Here is a 7,886-nt window from a genome sequence, read left to right as displayed (position 1 = left end):
GGGCAAGGAGCTCTTCCCTGCTGCAGCTAGGTGTGAATGTTTAGCTGATCACCTTCATTAGCATTTGAAGGCCTGTCTGAGCCTGGGAAAATCTCTTGCTGGGAGGTGTTAATCTGTGCCTGGTTTTTTCCTCTCTGTTGTTTAGCTGTTATAATTTTAGAGTTTTTTAATACTGGTAGCCAGATTTTGTTCATTTTCATGGTCTCTTCCTTTCTGTTGAAATTGTCCACATGCTTGTGGATTTCAGTGGCGTCTCTGTGTAGTCTGACATGGTGGTTGTTGGTGTGGTCCAGCATTTCTGTGTTCTCAAATAATATGCTGTGTCCAGGCTGGTTCATCAGGTGCTCTGCTATGGCTGACTTCTCTGGTTGAAGGAGTCTGCAGTGCCTTTCATGTTCCTTGATGCGTGTCTGGGCGCTGCGTTTGGTGGTCCCTATGTAGACTTGTCCACAGAAAGGCACTGCAGACTCCTTCAACCAGAGAAGTCAGCCATAGCAGAGCACCTGATGAACCAACCTGGACACAGCATATTATTTGAGAACACAGAAATGCTGGACCACACCAACAACCACCATGTCAGACTACACAGAGAAGCCATTGAAATCCACAAGCATGTGGACAATTTCAACAGAAAGGAAGAGACCATGAAAATGAACAAAATCTGGCTACCAGTATTAAAAAACTCTAAAATTATAACAGCTAAACAACAGAGAGGAAAAAACCAGGCACAGATTAACACCTCCCAGCAACAGATTTTCCCAGGCGCAGGCAGGCCTTCAAATGCTAATGAAGGTGATCAGCTGAACATTCACACCTAACTGCAGCAGGGAAGAGCTCCTTGCCCCACCCCAGCCATTCCACAGATATATATAAACCCATTGTCCTAATTCCAACAGACCTCTACCTCTGAGGATGCTTGCCATAGATGCAGGCGAAACGTCAGGAGAAATGCCTCTAGAACATGGCTCTATAGCCCGAAAAAACCCACAAGAACCTAGTGATTCCAGCCATGAAAGCCTTCGACAATACATTAATCTGTGAAGCTTTTTCATCAGCTGTTAGGAATTGTGGGAGTTGAAGTCCAAAACACCTGGAGGGCCAAAATTTGCCCTTTCCTGATCTATACCATAGAATGAATCCGGTTTGACACCACTTTGCCTGCCACGGCTCATAGAATCATAGAATCAAAGAATCAAAGAGTTGGAAGAGACCTCATGGGCCATCCAGTCCAACCCCCTGTCAAGAAGCAGGAATATTGCATTCAAAGCACCCCCGATCTAATCTCCCTAGAGAGGGTGTTCCATAGCTGAGGGGCCACCACTGAGAAGGTCCTGTCTCTCGTCCCTGCCAAACATACTTGAGATGAAGACGGGACCGAGAGCAGGACCTCCCCAGATGATCTAATGCTACCCTTCTATTCTGCCTTGGTTAGACCACATCTGGAATATTGTGTCCAATTCTGGGCACCACAGTTCAAGAGAGATATTGACAAGCTGGAATGTGTCCAGAGGAGGGCGACTAAAATGATCAAGGGTCTGGAGAACAAGCCCTATGAGGAGCGGCTTGGGGAACTGGGCATGTTTAGCCTGAAGAAGAGAAGGCTGAGAGGAGATATGATAGACATGTATAAATATGTGAGAGGAAGCCACAGGGAGGAGGGAGCAAGCTTGTTTTCTGCTTCCTTGGAGACTAGGACGCAATGGAACAATGGCTTCAAACTACAAGAGAGGAGATTCCATCTGAACATGAGGAAGAACTTCCTGACTGTGAGAGCCGTTCAGCAGTGGAACTCTCTGCCCCGGAGTGTGGTGGAGGCTCCCTCTTTGGAAGCTTTTAAGCAGAGGCTGGATGGCCATCTGTCAGGGGTGATTTGAATGCAATATTCCTGCTTCTTGGCAGGGGGTTGGACTGGATGGCCCATGAGGTCTCTTCCAACTCTTTGATTCTATGATTCTATGATTCTATGATTCTATGATCTTAGAGTCCTCGATGGTTCATAAGGGAAGACATGTTCAGACAGGTAAGTTGGGCCAGAACCATTTAGGGCAGTGTTTCTCAACCTTCTTAATGCAGCTCCTCACGTTTTGGTGACCCCCAATCGTACCATTATTTTCATTGCTACTTCATAACTGTAGTTTTGCTACTGTTATAAATCGTAATATAAATATAGGATAAGCAGGATGTCTTTTCATTCACTGGACCAAATTGGGCACAAATATCCGATAAGCTCAAATCTGAATACTGGTGGGGTTGGGTGGGGGTGATTTATTCATTTGGGAGTTGTAGTTACTGGGAGTTAGTTCACCTACAATCAAAGAGCATTCTGAATCTCCACCAACAATGGAATAGAACCAAAATTGGCAAAGAGCACTCCCATGACCAACAGAAAATACAGGAAGGGTTTGATGGGCACTGACCTTGAGTTTGGGAGTTGTAGTTCACCTACATCCAAAGAGCACTGTAGACTCAAATAATGATGGATCTGGACCAAACCTGGCATGGATACTCAATATACCCAAATGTGAATACTGGTGGAGTATGGGGAAAATAGACCTTGACATTTGGGAGTTGTAGTTGCTGGGAGTTATAGTTCACCTACAATTAAAGATAATTCTGAACCCCACCAATAGAATTGCACCTAATTTCCCACACAGAGACCCCCATGACCAACAGAGAATACTGTTTTCTGATGGTCTTTGGTGACCTCCTGACACCTCCTCACGACCTCCCGAGGGGTCCTGACCTCCAGGTTGAGAAACACTGGTTTAGGGCTTTATAGGCCAAAGGCAGTACTTTGAATTGGAGCCAGTGGAGCTGGGGCAACCAGTGGAGCTGGGGCAACAAGGGGGTTGTATGCTCCCTGAGCGCCACTCCTGTTAGCAACCTGGCTGCTGTTCGTTGGACTAGTTGAAGCTTCCGGACCGTCTTCAAAGGCAACCCCACGTAGAGAGCGTTGCAGTAGTCTATACGGGATGTAACCAGAGAGTGGACTACCATGGCCAAGTGTGACTTCTCAAGGTACGGGCACAGCTGGCGCACAAGTTTTAACTGTGCAAATGCTCCCCTGGTCATTGCTGAAACCTGGGGTTCCAGGTTCCAGGATCACTCCCAAGCTGCAAAACTTCGTCTTCAGGGAGAGTGGAACCCCATCCAACACAGGCTGTAATCCTATGCCCTGTTCGGCCTTTCGACTGACCACGAGTACCTCTGTCTTGTCTGGATTCAATTTCAATTTTTTCGTCCCCATCCAGATCGTGGCCAAGCACCAGTTTAGGACCTGAACAGCCTCCTTAGTAGCGGGTGGGAAGGAGTGACAGAGTTGGACATCATCCGCATACAGATGACACCACACCCTGAAACTCCGGATGATCTCCCCCAGCGGCTTCATGTATATGTTGAACAACATGGGAGACAGTTTTGAGCCCTGAGGAACCCCACAAGACAAAGCTTGCGGGGTTGAACAGGTGTCCCCCAACAACGCCTTCTGGGTGCGACCCTCCAGAAAGGACTGGAGCCACTGTAAAACAGTGCCCCCCAGGCCCATTCCAGCGAAGCGTCCCAGGAGGATACGGTGGTTGACGGTATGGAAGGCCATATCAACCACACTTGCATGTGTGCATTAGGCCTGTTTGATCAAGAAAAAAATTGTTTCTAAAATCGATTTGTAATTGGGGTGTTTTTTTGTTTCGATATTTAAAATATTTACAAAACTTTCCAAAAAAATGTTTTGTTATTTACGAAATTTCGTTAATATTTACAAAACATTTTGTAAGTGTGAATGTTGCAGTAATGGTCACCTTGATTAGCATTGAATGGCTTTCATTTCTCCCACCCTGGACATTCCATAGATATTAGATAACTCCATTTGCCTAGTTTCCAACAGACCTCTGAGGATGCCTGCCATAGATGTGGGCAAAATGTCAGGAGAGAATGCTTCTGGAACATGGTCATACATACAGCCCTGAAAACTCACACAACCGGCCTCCGCGCGCCATCCAATCGGCTCCGGCTCCTGCGCCCTCCTCCTCCTCCTCCTCCTCCTCCTCCTAGCACTTCCTGCAACACAGCTGGGAGGAGGAGGAGGAGGAGGGGGGGGCGCAGGAGCCGGAGCCGATTGGATGGCGCGCGGAGGCCGGTTGTAAGGGTGAGCGCGCGCGCGCCATCCAATCGGCTCCGGCTCCTGCCACGGTGCACTGCTGGGGTGCTTGGGAGCGCCGGATTGGCTCCCAGGCACCAGCAGCACTCGCAGCCTCCATCCCATTAACGACACGAGCTGAAGCTCGTAAAATATATGGGGCTGCTGTTTCGATATTTTTAAACCCTTCCGGGTTTGAAAATGTGTTTTGAAATCGCTTCGGATATGGTAAAAATAACGATTTAATAACGAAATAACGAATTAATGAATGAAACCGCACAGGCCTAGTGTGCATGTTCCTAACCAGATGCCAGGCAACGATTTACGCCCAAGACCCCAATCCTTTAAATCCTATAAATCCCAGAAACTACAACTCCCAAATGACAAAATCATATTTTTTTTGAGTGAAGGACATACATTGGGTTGTTAGGTGTCTTGTGTCCAAATTTGGTGTCAATTCATCAAGTGGTTTTTGAGTTCTGTTAATCCCACAAACAAACATTACATGTTTAGGTAAACTATAAATCCCAGAAACTACAACTCCCAAATGACAAAATCATATTTTTTTGAGTGAAGGACATACATTGGGTTGTTAGGTGCCTTGTGTCCAAATTTGGTGCCAATTCATCAAGTGGTTTTTGAGTTCTGTTAATCCCACAAACGAACATTACATTGTTAGGTAAACTATAAATCCCAGAAACTACAACTCCCAAATGACAAAATCATATTTTTTTGAGTGAAGGACATACATTGGGTTGTTAGGTGTGGTTTGGATCCGTCATGGGGCTTCTCCGGATGAGACAACATTTTGGTAGTTTTCTGCAGATTGTAGTATTGCTGTGCTTGGGCAAGTCAGAAATAACTTGAAGGCACACAAAGAAAGACAATGCCTAGGCAATGCCGGGTTCCAAAGCTACTTACTAATAATTACTAATAATTATCATAATAGATTATTATATTGTTAGGTGTGTGTGTGTGTTTGTTTCATTCACTACTTTCTGCCTACACACTTGGGTGGTGGGTAGTGTGGTGTGTGTGGAGGACATTGGCAGGGCTCTTGGACACTTGCTATAACCTGCAATGTCATTGGAAGGAGGGCCATTGGTGTCCCCTGAGTGGTGGGAGCGAGAGCTGTTTGTGGAATGGGAGTTTGCCTGTGTAAGTGGACACTCCAGCCACACACACACATACATATTTTCACTTTTATTATATGATCATTTAATTGGAAATAATATTATTTTTCATTTTCTTCTCTTTACTGTTATGAATGGAGAGGGAGGTCAGAGTCTTACCGTGTTTTACATATGTTTAATCTTTTTTTCTTTCGCTTATAGAATCATAGAATCAAAGAGTTGGAAGAGACCTCACGGGCCATCCAGTCCAACCCCTTGCCAAGAAGCAGGAATATTGCATTCAAATCACCCCTGACAGATGGCCATCCAGCCTCTGTTTAAAAGCTCCCAAAGAAGGAGCCTCCACCACACTCAGGGGCAGAGAGTTCCACTGCTGAACGGCTCTCACAGTCAGCAAGTTCTTCCTCATGTTCAGATGGAATCTCCTTTCTTGTAGTTTGAAGCCATTGCTCCGCATCCTAGTCTCCAGGGAAGCAGTAAACAAGCTTGCTCCCTCCTCCCTGTGGCTTCCTCTCACATATTTATACACGGCTATCATATCCCCTCTCAGCCTTCTCTTCTTCAGGCTGAACATGCCCAGCCTCTTAAGCCGCTCCTCATAGGGCTTGTTCTCCAGACCCTTGATAATTTTATCGCTCTCCTCTGGACACATTCCAGCTTAGAGTCAATATCTCTCTTGAATTGTGGTGCCCAGAATTGGACACAATATTCCAGGTGTGGTCTAACCAAGGCAGAATAGAGCATGGGGGGCATGACTTCCCTAGATCTAGACACTATGCTCCTATTGATGCAGGACAAAATCCCATTGGCTTTTTTTGCTGCCACATCACATTGTTAGCTCATGTTTAACTTGTTGTCCACGAGGACTTCTTCGTTCTGTCCTTTCTTTTTCTGAGCATTTATTATTTTAATTAATAATAATAATAATAATAATAATAATAATAATAATAATAATAGTAAACCTTTATTTATACCCCGCTAACATCTCCCGAAGGACTCGGTGCGGCTTACAAGAGGCCGAGGCCCAACACATCAAAAAACAACAGAATAACAAATACAACAATAAATAAACTCATAAAACAAGCAATAAACATTAAAACAATAGCAATAAACATTAGACAATAACACCACGATGCATTTAAAACTAAGGCCGAGCCAAATGTAATGATTAAAATTTAAAAAATGCTGGGCATGACAGGTGAGATGGATAGGTTTTCAAAGAAAGATGAGGGCACGCAAACAATCCTAAATCAATATTAAAGTGCATTTGAGGACATATTGCTAAGAGTTTTCCTATTATGGGGAGGCACACTGGAACAACCACATTTTCAGGCTCCTCCTAAAGACTGCCAGCTTTGGAGCATGTCTGATGTCCTTAGAGAGTGAATTCCAGAGTCGAGGGGTCATCACCGAGAAGGCCCTCTCCCTCGTCCCCACCAATCGCGCCTGCGAAGGAGGTGGGAGTGTGAGCAGGGCCTCTCCAGATGATCGAAGAGATCGTGTGGGTTTGTATACAGAAATGCAGTCACGCAGGTAGACAGGTCCCAAACCTGAAGCATTGCAGCATACCAAAATATCTGGGCCATGCTCTGACTTAAAAAAAGCACTGCTTGAATATCAAGCAAAAAGTGGGTGCTTAGAAAGAATATCACATGAAAGCTGACTGGCACAACCTGGGGGTCACAATCAGACACAGTGAAGACATCTGCTCTTGTGCTTTGCTACTCTGCTGCTGTATACGCATGCCCAGTGTGGATTACATCTCACCACGTTAAAACAGTGGATGTGGCTCTTAATGAGACATGCTATATTATCACAAGATGTCTACGCCCTACACCACTGGAGAAATTATACTGTTTAGCCAGTATTAAACCACCTGATATCCATTGGGAAGTAGCAGCCAGTCATGAAAGGACCAGGGTAGTGACATCTCCGGCACATCTTCTGTTTGGATATCAGCTGGCAAGCCAATGCCTTAAATCAAGAAAGAACTTCCAAAGTATTGTCGAAGGCTTTCATGGCCGGAATCACTGGGTTGTTGTAGGTTTTTTCAGGCTGTATGGCCGTGGTCTAGAGTCATTCTCTCCTGACGTTTTGCCTGCATCTATGGCAAGCATCCTCAGAGGTACTGAGGTCTTTTGGAACTAGGAAAAGGGGTTTATATATCTGTGGAATATTGAACTTCCAAAGATCTACAGAGATACTCACAGGAACACCTCAGCAAGTTGGAGTCCAAAAGTAGCAGGTTAAAATCCGGAACCTCAATCAGTGGCTGATACTAGATGAGAAACTCCCTCCTGGCACAATGAAGATGGGACAACACGGAAGGCACTGAACAGACTGCACTCTGGCACCACGTGGTGCAGCGCCAAAGTGGAGTCCGTGGCATGTGAGTGTGGAGAAGAGCAAACCACAGACCACTTACTACAATGCAACCTGAGCCCTGCCACATGCACAAGGGAGGACCTTCTCCCAGCGACACCAGAGGCACTCCAAAGTGGCCAGCTTCTGGTCAAAGGACATTTAATCAACTACCCAGCTTGCAAACTCTGTATCTTTTGTATGTTTGTTTGTTTGTTCTGTCAAAAATGTAATATAACTGTCCAATTGCCTGACAC

Source organism: Anolis sagrei, chromosome 10 (genome assembly GCF_037176765.1).
Source record: "Anolis sagrei isolate rAnoSag1 chromosome 10, rAnoSag1.mat, whole genome shotgun sequence".
Classification (NCBI taxonomy): domain Eukaryota; kingdom Metazoa; phylum Chordata; class Lepidosauria; order Squamata; family Dactyloidae; genus Anolis; species Anolis sagrei.
Note: the sequence above shows the minus strand (reverse complement) of the source record.